The following is a 12,500-nucleotide window of genomic DNA, read 5'->3' on the forward strand; positions in this document are numbered from 1 at the left end:
CCTCCTGTCTACGTATTTGATGATAATCTCCAATAATGCCATTCCATGTAATTTGTCAAAGAGCAGTCCTCATGCTGTTCTGCCATGAGGCAGAAAGCAGTGAAACTTAACTGCGATGACATTTCTATCAGCCTCAGCTGTGCTGTAAGTGGGTAATGCTCATTAGCAAATGTTAGCATGCTAACTTGTAACTGCATAATGCATAATGAGATGTTTTCAATGTCTTGTGTTGTGTGTGGACCCCAGGAAGTTAGTTGGAAATAGTTGTTACTGTGATAAGTTATGGGGATTCTAAATACACTGTGTGTGTGTGTGTGTGTGTGTGTGTGTGTGTGTGTGTGTGTGTGTTGTGTGTGTGTGTGTGTGTGTGTGTGTGTGTGTGTGTGTGTGTGTGTGTGTGTGTGTGTGTGTGTGTGTGTGTGTGTGTGTGTGTGTGTGTGTGTGTGTGTGTGTGTGTGTGTGTGTGTGTGTGAGAGAGGAGGCAAAATCTGCCTAATATCAGCTTTTGTCCATTTTGGCTATAGGCTATAGTTTAAAATAGTTTAAATTTGCAGGGCTACTTGTCGTTCCTCGAGTCTCCAAAAGTAGAATGGGAGGCAGAGCCTTCAGCTACCAAGCTCCTCTCCTGTGGAACCGACTCCCAAGTGTTATCCGGGAGGCAGACACTGTCCCCATATTTAAGAGTAAACTTAAAACTTTCCTCTTTTATAAATTTTACAGCTAGGGCTTACGCGATCTTAGCTATGTTGTTATTTCTAAGCTGACTTTGTTCTGCTTAATGATGCTGCTATAGGCCTAGTCTGCCTGGGGATAATACTTTTCCTAGCTTTAGGAAGAGTTTGGCTAGGTTGACTTGGCTATCATCAGCTGTCTTTCCCTCATAACTGATAACAACCATAACACAGCCAGAGTGCGGCAACTGCGGTTTAGCTTAGCCTTTAGCTAACGCATAATAACTTAATGTTAAAGCAAATTAAGTTACCCAATTTTGGCATTGTAGGGAAGTGTTTGAGTTTCATGTTTCATTCAGAATTTATCGGTTTCACCTTCCGGTTTTATTTTTACAGCCTCAAAAAGGAAGTCATTGGTGCATGTCTCGACATAGTTCCCTTTTTCTGCTCAGGACAGACAGTGAATGGTGGCTTGTCCTGCTTGTTACTGGTTTATTGCAGAAATGCTCCCCTGTGACATGTCTGAGAGAAGATGTTTCCCCTGTAATGTCAAAACAAGACCCTTGCTAACTTGCTAACCCCTCATCTGCTCATGTAATCTTTCTAACAGCGGCTCTCTCGTGCTTCAGCGGTGGCAAGTCTTCGCACACAGCCATCCTTTGGTTACATAATGAAGTTTCAAAAAGGAAATGATTCTCTTTCGCTCTCTCTGTGTCCAAAGTGCAGGCCTGGTGACCATGGTGAAGTCTGCTTTGTAAATAGCAAACAAGATCTAAAGGCAAATGTCTGCTGCATTGCTTACATATTTCCTCATAATAAAAAAAAAAAATGAAAATCAGACAGAGTAGCACAAAATCTATGTGAAGATTTCTTCCTAAAAAAGAAAGACTTCAAACTTCAAGCGACCTAAATTCCCAAATATAGCCATCTTGGAAGGTTTGTCTATGGTCTGCTTTGATTTGTGACCTGTGACACTCACCTCCTTATTTCAAAATGGCTGCCCTCGGCTCATATTTAGGTCATAGTGGTGTTTCTTAGCTTAAGCCCATACACTGGTCTGTGGATACTTTGGGGGTTTCACTGGAATTCATAGTATGAGCGGCCGTGTCGAGGAAAGAAGCCTTATCTTTCCCCAGTGTGATCATAAAATTTCTCTCCCTCTCTTCACATGTTCAGTTGTCCTCCCGGAGATTCTTGGCAGTCTGAGCGTAATAAATAGAACATCTGCTGAGTTTTCTAGGAAAGGGGGATTTCGACGAATAGTCAAACTGCTTTAAGTGAACAGAAACGAAAAAGGTGCGGTTCAAGATTTTGGTCTTGGTTTGGTTTGGACCGGATGATTCGCTTTCATTTTGGTCGACTCAAAATAGAAAGTGACAGTACCATTTAGTAGCTAATGATACGTATTCAATCTGAGTTTTTTTTTTTTAAGTTATTTATTATGAAGCGGACTTCCAGCCGAGTGGAGTTGGCGGCATTTTACATATGTCGGTCCTCACAGGAGGTGAGCAGAGGCCCCTTGGTAATTGCGGTCATGACATGCAGGGATATATGACCTGACGCCCCACCCTTGTCTTCTTAGCTCTGTCGTTACCCTTCAGGTAGCGCCTTATCTCAACTCCTTATCATCAGACTCAGGATCCAGAGAAGATCAGCCGTTGTCTCCGAAGTCAGGCTGCTCAGGTTACATGTGAAATGGCTTTACTGACGGGGCCCAGGCAACTGTCTGTGTCTCAGTGTGTGTGACCGTCCTGCCTCAAAGCTCCTGCTCCGACATGTACACCATCATGTTTGTGCACCTCCACACTGGTGGCCTCCTCCACTGATCCTGCCAGTATGAGCGCTTTTCTTTTTTAATTTATGATGTGATGTTTTTGGGTACGCAGCACAATAATGCAGTTGCAACACCACAATTGAATGTCACTCACTCAATTACCGCTTGTTGTGACTTGTGAGAAAACCGATAATATCAAAATAAATCCTCATCTTCCCATGGCATCCCTCAAATTAAAAATCCTCCTCCTTTGGTCTCTCACTATACAAGAATGATTGGAATTGCACCTTGAGGCTAACCGCTGCCTCACCGGCTCTCAGCTAGTGATAACCTCACAAAAACCCTTCCCTGCTGCAGAAACACATTTCAGCTGTGCTTGTGCATGCATGCCAATCAGTTGCTACATCAGCGCTCCAGTTAATGATTTGTACAGTAGTAGAAAAACCTGACGGGGGGAGAGCTTATAGCGAAACAAACCCTGGTTTCAAACAATGTCGTTTTTTCACTTCTCCTTGGTGCACCTTGCCATGTTTAGGAGATTTGATCCGGGCTCTGCTGTTCACTCGCTCTGTAATATGGGCTGGGCACCTTGAGAAGTGAGCTATCCATTGTCAAACCCTCTTTGACCTGCTCTCTCCTTCAGCCTCTCCTATTTCCGCACAAAGACTCTCTAATGCCAGGTAGCTGGCTCTGGCATTCCTGTTGCATTCCACCATGGGGAAGTTGCTGGGATCAGGATGAAAAATGCCTGAAACAAAGACCTACTCTCATTCACAGGGTTTAGGGTTCTGTGGGAAAGTCCAGTCTGGACAGAGGTTGGATGGCAGAGGAATGCGGAGCGGGGCATAGCTCTCGCTGTCTCTATGGTGCAGCCCCAAAGACACACTGACAAGGTAGAGGTCTTCTTACAGAGGGGAGTCACAACCTCATGGTAGAGGATGATAGGTATCTAGATAACTGCAGCATATCCCTCATTTATAATGTTTACAGAGAGTCAAGTCATCCACTCTGCAGACATGATGAATAAGGTTTTGAATGGATTTCTAGGTGGAAGCTCGGTTCCCTTAAACCTGACACACGCACGCATTATTTCCCTTTATTTAATAGCGACAGTAGAGAGAGATGGCACACAATTAAGCAGTGGTTCCCTAAGCTTTTTGGCTTGTGGACCCTTAAAGCAAAAGTTCATCATCTGGGGACCCCCTTAGACTTGGGATTATTTTAGGGACCCTATGGCTACAACACACCTACTACATTTTCATTTGGTTCTCATGAGCATTTTAGCACCGTTTCAAAATAAATCTCTGTCCATACAAACACGCCTGAAAACGCATATCACAGACCAGAATGCAAGTGTAAACCCAGCAACGTTGCTGGACACGGGAATTGTCGCTCTGCTGCTGCGCTTGTAGACGGCAGACGCAATACAAAAAACACAATTTAACTATAAAATATTGACAACAAGGTCCAAAACGCCAGGGCTGATGTTTTCTTCTGGAAAAGGGTTACGTGAAAGCGGCGTAACGAATCAGGGAAGGACACGTTGTGACAGATATGCAAATGTATGTCTGCGTCATTGTTTTCAAAAGTGTCTGTTTCTGCCCGGTAAGACAAACTAAAATAGGATCAGCAGCATCTGGACATTTCTCTGTTGCAGGGATTCTAAAATGACAGAATAGTGTGGATGCCAGGTGTAAAAGTAGCAGACGTTATGAACTTTAAACTGAAAACGTACTATATTAGTGTTGATGTAGTCTTTGAGTGGTCCCCTGGTGACGCCAGGGTTGGGAGCCATTGTCATAAAGGGCATTGCAATTACATGATCGCTGGCTTAAACGTCTACACTCAGCTAAAAACTAAAGGACAGCCCCTCTTACCATTAATCATGAATTATTACACCACTAGCTTTTTCATTTGTAAAGGTATGAAGTCCATTCCTTTCCCGCCTCATGCTGAGGTGAAGGGCCTGACCTTGCTTCAGCCAAACCTCCCCTGAGCCCTATCTGAACCTCGGCTTGTGAAGATTTGGAGAGGAATTTACTGTCAAATCCTTTTCACTCTCCCACAACAAATACCAACAGATATTCTTTATAATGCATCTTCAGCTACGGGCGAGAGAAAGGCGCTGAAATTGGGGAGATGTAGGTACATTTGCAGGCCAGACACTTTTCATATTTCAATAATCAAAGACTGCAGGTAATTATTTTTAGGTATGGCGATGTTGGTCGGCCCATCACTTTGATTCAGACTGATATATCTCAACAATTGCCCTGAAATTGCATATAAATATTCATGGTCCCCAGAGGACAAATTCCTCTAGCACCACCATTAGCCTGACATGTCTGGTTTTGGCTGAAATGTCTCACCAACTGTTGGATGGATTGCCATGAAAGTTGGTGCAGGCGTTCATGTCCCCCTCAGGGTGAAGTGTAATCACTTTGGTGATCCTGTGACTTTTCATCGCGCACCATCATCAGGTCAAACAATATTTCTCCAGTGCTTTGATTTATGACTGAATACCTGCAAAACAAACATTATACCTGCTCAGCATTGTTGTTGTGTAGCATGCTTATGTTAGCTCAAAGTACAGCCTCACAGAGCCTCTAATCAAAATTGTTATATTGAATTTGGAAATAAAACTCTTCCTTCTCGCTCATCCTAACATAACACAGAGTGAAACTGACCTACGGTATATTTCTGATTGTATACACAGCAGAAACAATGCTAACCTCAATGGTTTCATTTCAGTTCCTCCGTAACCACAGATCACAACATGCAGGAAGGCTTCCTGAGAATTTCCAATATGAATAGCATCAGTTAATAGATCCTGCATTGTCTGCATTTCACACATAACTTGCAGCTTTCTTTACCCGTAAACAGCGTCTATCTCTACACATGAATGCATGTGGACAGTTGTTGATAAACCATTTGGCGCAAAGGTTTTGATTGTCTTGATTTTCTCAGGAAGATAAAATCAGGGCCGAACACACCTAAACAGTTAAAGCGGCCATTTGTTTATACTCCGAGTTGTGGCCTGCTATCAGCTCAGCTCCGACTATATATCATCTCCAGAGCCTATATTCTATCTATAAGTGTGGTTGTGGGGCGTTGGAGATGGAGTATGTGGGGAAATGAGAGGAGATCTGTTGCAGCCCACAGGCCCCTTCAGATTCTCTGATGTGGCTTCAAGACTTCCTCGGAAATGCAGGGCCTTCTGGGAGAGCATTTAAGTAGTCTCCAGAGTTTTGCGAGCGTGTGTTTTGAGTGTGAACGAGTGCTGTATCTCAGTGTATCCGAGCGTCTTTTCCGCCAGCCTTCTTGTTAAACTCTCTCCTTTGATATGTGAGGACACGTCTGACTGTGGCTTTCCAAAGAATGAGGGAGTGTCGTTACAAACAAAAGGGCACAGCATACTATATCACGCAGGTGATTTTTCTGTACGGGTGGGGTGTGGAATGCGCAGACCTTAATGCACAATGGCATTACCACTGTTTTCTCATGGGCTTTTATCAGTGTTATTCAAACAAGGTGCTCATGAGACAAACACTGAGCTATTATCTTTCAAGCTGTTACGCTCCCAACAGGCTGTGATGCATTATCGGCTACTTTAATGGATAATACGTGAGTTTAGATAAAGAAAAATGTTAGTGTTGAGTGATATTCAATACAATTTTGAATTTTTTTTATGCTTTTCCTGCTTTTTGTTAAGTGAATAAGGCTGCTGAGAGGCCCAGCCCCTCTCATCTGCAGCCTGTTATGGCGGAGCGGGAGGATGACATCATACTGGTCTTGGAGCGGCAGCTGGTAATTGGCCCACTCTCCTCCTCTAGCGGCACGGGCCAAACGGAACACACAAGTGGAGCCAGGCAATGCAAGTCAGATGCACCGGGTTTTTCCAGAGTGGCTGGTGGGGCCTCAGTGCAGACTGAGAGCCAAGAGGCCTCGAAGAGGGGTGCACCGATCCGACTGTAAATGTCAGAAATGAATGAAGGGCCTCAACTCAAAATGAAATCTGATATAATGCGCCCCAGGCCAGGCTGTTTGATCTGCTGTACAATCCGCCGCTGTAGTCGTCTGGATAACTGCGCCTATTCTCCAAGATATGACATTGCAAAAGCATTTTCATGTGGACGTTTTGTGAGAGCCAACGTCAAAGAGCTCTCAGCCCACACAAAGTTCCATTACAGTGAGACTGAACTGCTGCACCTCTGGGCTGCAGAGGAGCCAGTGATTGTAATATTGAAATCAGCGCAGAATTTCTCAGTTCTGAAGAAATTCACATGCCTCACAATGCGGATGCATTACTGATGATAGATGATGCAAAGCTCCACAAGGCATTATTCTTAAATTTCTAGCACATGTGAATAATGGCCAGAGGATGAAACATCTGGAAATAAGATTAAATCTTTGCAGGTTCAGATGTGTGTCTTGTCAAAAAAAATCCCATCAGCAGGACAATAACATGCAATGCCATTAGTTTTTTACGCAGCTATTTGATGTGGCAACGTGAGTAAAGACTAATTGGTTGCAGTAGATCTGTGAATGGGGCTCTACCCTGTCTCACACACAGCATATGGGCCGGGGGAGAGGTTGGATACCTCTGTTCTAATAAAACACAGTCTTTATCTTTTATAGAGGCTGCTCAGTCATACCACCATGTCTTCTGTGATGTGGTGGTTGAACAAAAAAAAAAAAAGGAGTGTGCTGATCTTCTCATTACATAGGAGGAGAATTACATAAATCTCTCTGTTATCATCAGTTGTGAGAACACGTTTGGTGTCTTTGGCCTGTGTGGGAAAACATGCGTGCAATGCTCAGCATGTTGGCACGTGCCCGTCCGCTTGTCTGTTGCCCATTGTTGTTTCCCCACATCGGTGACAGATAAATGGGTGTCAGTTGTGAACAGAAAGAGTTCCTGTCACGGCCAAGATGCAACTCAGCGTCTGTGGGCAAAGAAAAACGACTGACTTAGCAAAAAACTGCTCTCACTCAAATCGAGTCTTTGAATGCTTTCACTCTCTGTACTCTGTCAGTGCTGCACTGAGCTGTGAAGTTATGCACTGCAGTCGTTCCGCGTAGGTGTTGTTACTATGACAAAAGCAATACAAAATGTGTTGTGAGTTTAATGGATTTCCTGCAGTTTAAAATATGAGCTACAGATCGGTGATGCATGCGACAACATCACAGCTCACTCTCAACTTACTGTGACGCTCCTTAAAGCCCCTTTTTAGGGCAGATTGAGAAATTGAAGTTGTGTTTAAAGTCACAGTAAAATGGCAGTCAGAGTGTCTTATCTTATCTTAAAGCAGCATTAATTGATTTTTTGGCCACTTGGGGCAGCGCAGCGAGCTGTAAACCAAACACTGACGTATTATCACCTTCTAAAGTTGTTGCGGTGAGTGTGTGTAGCAAACATCCAGCAGCCACACTGCCATATTCACTGTGGTGAGTTTGCCCCAGTTCCTGAGTAAATATCTGTCTTTTTAGCTGCTAAATGCTCCACTATGTTCACTAGATAGTTGCTAGCTTCATCTGACAGCTGTTTGGTGCTAGGCAATAGTGTATAGTAGGTTTATTTTCAAGCTTTTTTGCTAAAAAACTAAGTTGGACACTGAACAAAATTGTGAGGCTACAGGCCATGAAAGTGAAACGATGAGCTAAAAGATGCTAAAGCCTGATATCACACATAATTGTTTCGTATTCCCTCCACTCTTACTGATTTCTGTGGGGTATGTAGGTTATAACCAATCACTATATACCAACGTATCTGCCTGAACATAATCTGAAGTGGACGCTGATGTACTCACACATACTGGTTTTTGGTGGTTTTAGAATAAAACTTTGCTGATTTTCAACCAACTATGTGCCATTGCAGTGTGGGCAGTGGGTGCAGCAACTCTTTATCCACCTATATGTTTATCCTGCGCGGCAACTGTATTCACGCAATATTACGAGAATCCGTCTAGTCAATGGCAGTTGAGGGGGGTGGGGGTTACAGAACAACAATTCAAAACAAAACAACCTAAAGAGCTTAGTGTAGATGCTGCAGTAACATCAGTTTTATCAGAACTGGAGAGTTTTCACGAGAGTATATTCATGGAAAGAAGTGAAGGTAGAAAAACACTCAAAAACAAATCATTTTTTCAACATAAATTTGGCTTTTAACAATAGATAAATTAATTATTAAAACATAAATTGGAACAGCTCTTAAGTCCCTGAGTATTTTGTAGATAATCCTTTAAAATCAAGTGTTTGTTGCACTTTTACTTCCTATCTCAAGCCACGTGAGGACAGAAAGTAGATTTTGAACGGGCAGGTGACTGTAAACTCCACTTAAAACTAGACTTTAAATGTGAACTTTAAGAGGAAGAAATTCTCATATCTTTCTTTTTTTTTTTGCTGCTGCTGCTGCTGCTGCTGCTGCTGCTGCTGCTGCTGCTGCTGCTGCTGCTGGAGCACATTTCCCAGTCCATCCTCTCTGCCTCTCAGCTGGTGAGCTCGCTGTTGAGGCAGAAACTGTGCCGTAGGGAGGAAATGATTATAGTATAAGGGAATGTGTTATCACTTTCTCCCTCTTGTGCATACTCTCTCAACCAGTTAAATGTCATATGTTTGAGTTTCTTATCTGCAAGATGAGAACGAAGCACATTTCACAGCTTGGACAAGAATGACACATGTCCTCTGCTTTTTTTTCAGATTTGAACGCTTCTGTGTGTCATGTCAAGACGATTAGTCCGGACTGGACATGCATGAAATATCAAATGTCATGTAGGCTGTTGTGTGGCTGCAGAGTGGAAAAGTCTATATCATGTTCCCCATCCATCAAATGCTGCTCTCTGGAGGAAGCAGACCCAGCTGTTGTTGGCCTTTGATAACTTTGTTGTTCCTCGCTGTTGCACCGCACTAGTCTGCAACCCTCAGCTGCTACTGTAGCTCCTCACCAGCCTGTTAGGTCACTTCAGTTTCTGTCTGTCTGCCTTAAAATTCCTGTCTCATTTTTTTGTCTCACAACAATGTTAAACTTGAACTTCTGATCTTCAACGTATGTGCTCATCTCAGAAATATCTGCTAACCAGCAGGTACAGTTCACTGCAGAAACTGTAAAGTTAGGAAACAGGATTTGAAGTTTGAAGGCTCCTAGTTAAACTGTGAAACATGTATTTAGGTTGTGAAACCATCATTTCTTGTCTTTACAGCCATTAATCATTTTCAGACTTGACATAATACCTATGAAACATTTATATACTACACTATATCTTCTTGTTTCTGAATAAATAGACTTAAACATCTCACTTAAAGGTGGTGCAGAGACTGCGGATTTGCTAATGTTACCGTTTAGTAGGGTGTTTTCGACTTTTTATTTCTACTCTAATTGGATTTATTTATGTGGTCTAAGAAACTCAATTACAAAGATTTTTACGACCAAAATTGATTTTCCAACTTCAGGATGAAACTGGGTAAATTAGCTTTGGTTAGCGCTATCTCACTAGCTCGCATTAACTAGCTAGAGTGCATGTTAAGTTTGGTTTGTAGGCTGTTATTGTTATACTAGCCAACAAATTTCCATAGCATAATAATTGCAATATGGTCAGGTAAGATGTAAACCAGTTAGATTTCGATGTTGCCCTAACGTGCAGGGCAGTGTAGATGTTGCAGTGGCGCATGATACCCTTACTTACCCTCACTTACCTGTGTTTGTATTAGCCTGAGACTGAACTCAGGAAACCCTACAGAATGCAAACATATTCTGTAACATATAGTCCCCTTCACATCTGAGAACACATATCAATTTGACAGCCGGGACTGCAAAGGGTAGAGAGAGAGGGGGAGAGAGAGAGCCGCACCTTGAAAGCCCTGGCAACTTTTCATGTCTCGCAACCAGCCACATGTGTCAAACTTCTCCTCCCACGCTGCACATTTCACACATACCTCAAGAATGTTTGCTTTTTTACCAGGTCAAGAGAATGACTCCAGGGCTGCATTGTGTGTCTCAACGGCTTTGTGCAGCTCTTGGAGATCATTGTATAGAGCTATTTCATCTTGTGCAATTCGTTCTTTGCCCAGTCATCAGTTTTTCTACAGTCTGATTGAAAATCTTGCTTCTCCCAGTGAGTATTTATGTCCTCATGTGCTAACCATAAAGAGAGCCTCCCTGTGCTTTCATTTCCTCAGTGACAGTGGGAATCCTGACCAAGGGCTTGAGCTCTGGCCGTGGCTTTAACCCTAACTTAAGCCTCACTACTTCCTGTTATCGGTGATTACATAAGTTTCGGAAACAAAGACATCCTAGGTTGTCAGGGAAGTGGTCAGCTCCCCCACTTGATTTCCATGAGAATGGATTTATTGAAAGTTTTATGATGACACTAAAAAGTGGAGTTTTTGCACCATATCACAATCTGTTATTGAGGGATATTTCTCTACAGGACTAGGCTAGGCTAAACTAGGCTAACTCAACGGTCATGCTAGCACCTCTGTGAGGCTGGCACAAAGATGCTTTAAGCTAAATGCTAATGTCGCCATGCTAACATTTGCAAAATGCAATGCGAACATGCTGGTGTTCAGCAGGTATAATGTTTCCCATATCAGTTTGATGTGTTAGCATGCTAATGTTTGCTGATTAGCAGTAAATACAAAGTAGGCTACACCTGAGGCTGATGGGAAAGTAATAAGTTTTGACGTTATCTGGTCATAAACTAAAATAATAGACACATTGAAATTATAGGGAAAAGTCAGGGGATCATCAACGTCAGACGTAGACTGTTGGGATAAATCCTGCCCCGCCTATTTCAGCTCGTATTCTCCTCCCTTCCTCTGTCTCCACTATCTATTTTGTAAAGGCACTGTCGCTGCAATTTGGGGTTTAGTGCCGCCCCAAATGATTGTCACTGGTTAAAAGAAATACAAATAAGCCAGAGCATTTTTTCCCCTTTGCCCAGAATGACAACTTGTCCAGTCAGACTTTTCTCCAGCGCTGTGGGGATATGTCTGGCAATGCGAGATTAGGAGAACCATGAATGTTTGTACAAGGTTTTGTGCCAATCCATCATGTGGGTTATGAGATATTTCACTGAGTAAGTGCAAACTTAGACTTGTCTGTGATGCTTAAGGAAAAGTCAGAGGATCATCAAAGTCATTAGATGTTATTCCATAGGGACCCTGAAGCAAATCTCATGACAATGCATGAAAACAGTTCATCCTCCGGAGACCATGAATAGCTGTGTTTCCACTTAAATGTCAAGGGAAAATTCAAGTGATTTTTTTTCAAATGTGCAGTTTCATCAAATGGTGTGGAGCGAATAAACTCTGTGGTGTCAGAAGTTGGCGTAATAGGCTCCACAGGGATGTGATCCTCCAGTAAACAGAGTAGAAGAAGTAGAAGTTTCTAACTGGAAACTAAACATGTCGTCTTGGCCATCTTACCCATCTCCCTGAGAAACATGGAGAGAGGTCTTCGGGAATTTGTTTCAATAGTTCTTTCATGTCAGCTAGTGTTGTCCAGGTTTGATGCTATCTGGAGATGAAGACACGCTATGGGAATATCCGGGAGGACGCAGACAACGGAAACACTGATCAGCCATGTGAGTTAAAAGTTCATTACATCAGAACTTATTGGGCAAAAGTGCTTCCATAGCATTTAGCGCATCAACCCTATTTTTGAAAAAAACACCTCAAGTGAGCGAGAAAATGTTTTCTAATACGAATCTTCAAAGTGCACATTAAAATATGTTCATGAAAACATGACTAATGTCTGTACCAAATTTCATGGCGATCCATCCCGTGCATCCTTCCGTTCTGCGAGCATGGTTAAAAAAAGTTTACAGCGGATACGACTCATTGTTGTCTGCAATATGTGCCTATCTTTGCTCAGGGTCTCTGCAATTTACTGTTTTTATTATTTGTCTCCTTCAGCTGCTACGGTGTGTGTGTGTGTGTGTGTGTGTGTGTGTGTGTGTGTGTGTGTGTGTGCGTGTGTGTGTGTGCGTGCACGTGCGTGTTGGTGTGTAAGCTTGTCGTTTTAAATGTGTCTTTTAAAGCCTTTTCTTTTTTGTGCTTTT

Source organism: Echiichthys vipera (genome assembly GCF_963691815.1).
Source record: "Echiichthys vipera genome assembly, chromosome: 20".
NCBI classification, from domain to species: Eukaryota; Metazoa; Chordata; class Actinopteri; order Perciformes; family Trachinidae; genus Echiichthys; species Echiichthys vipera.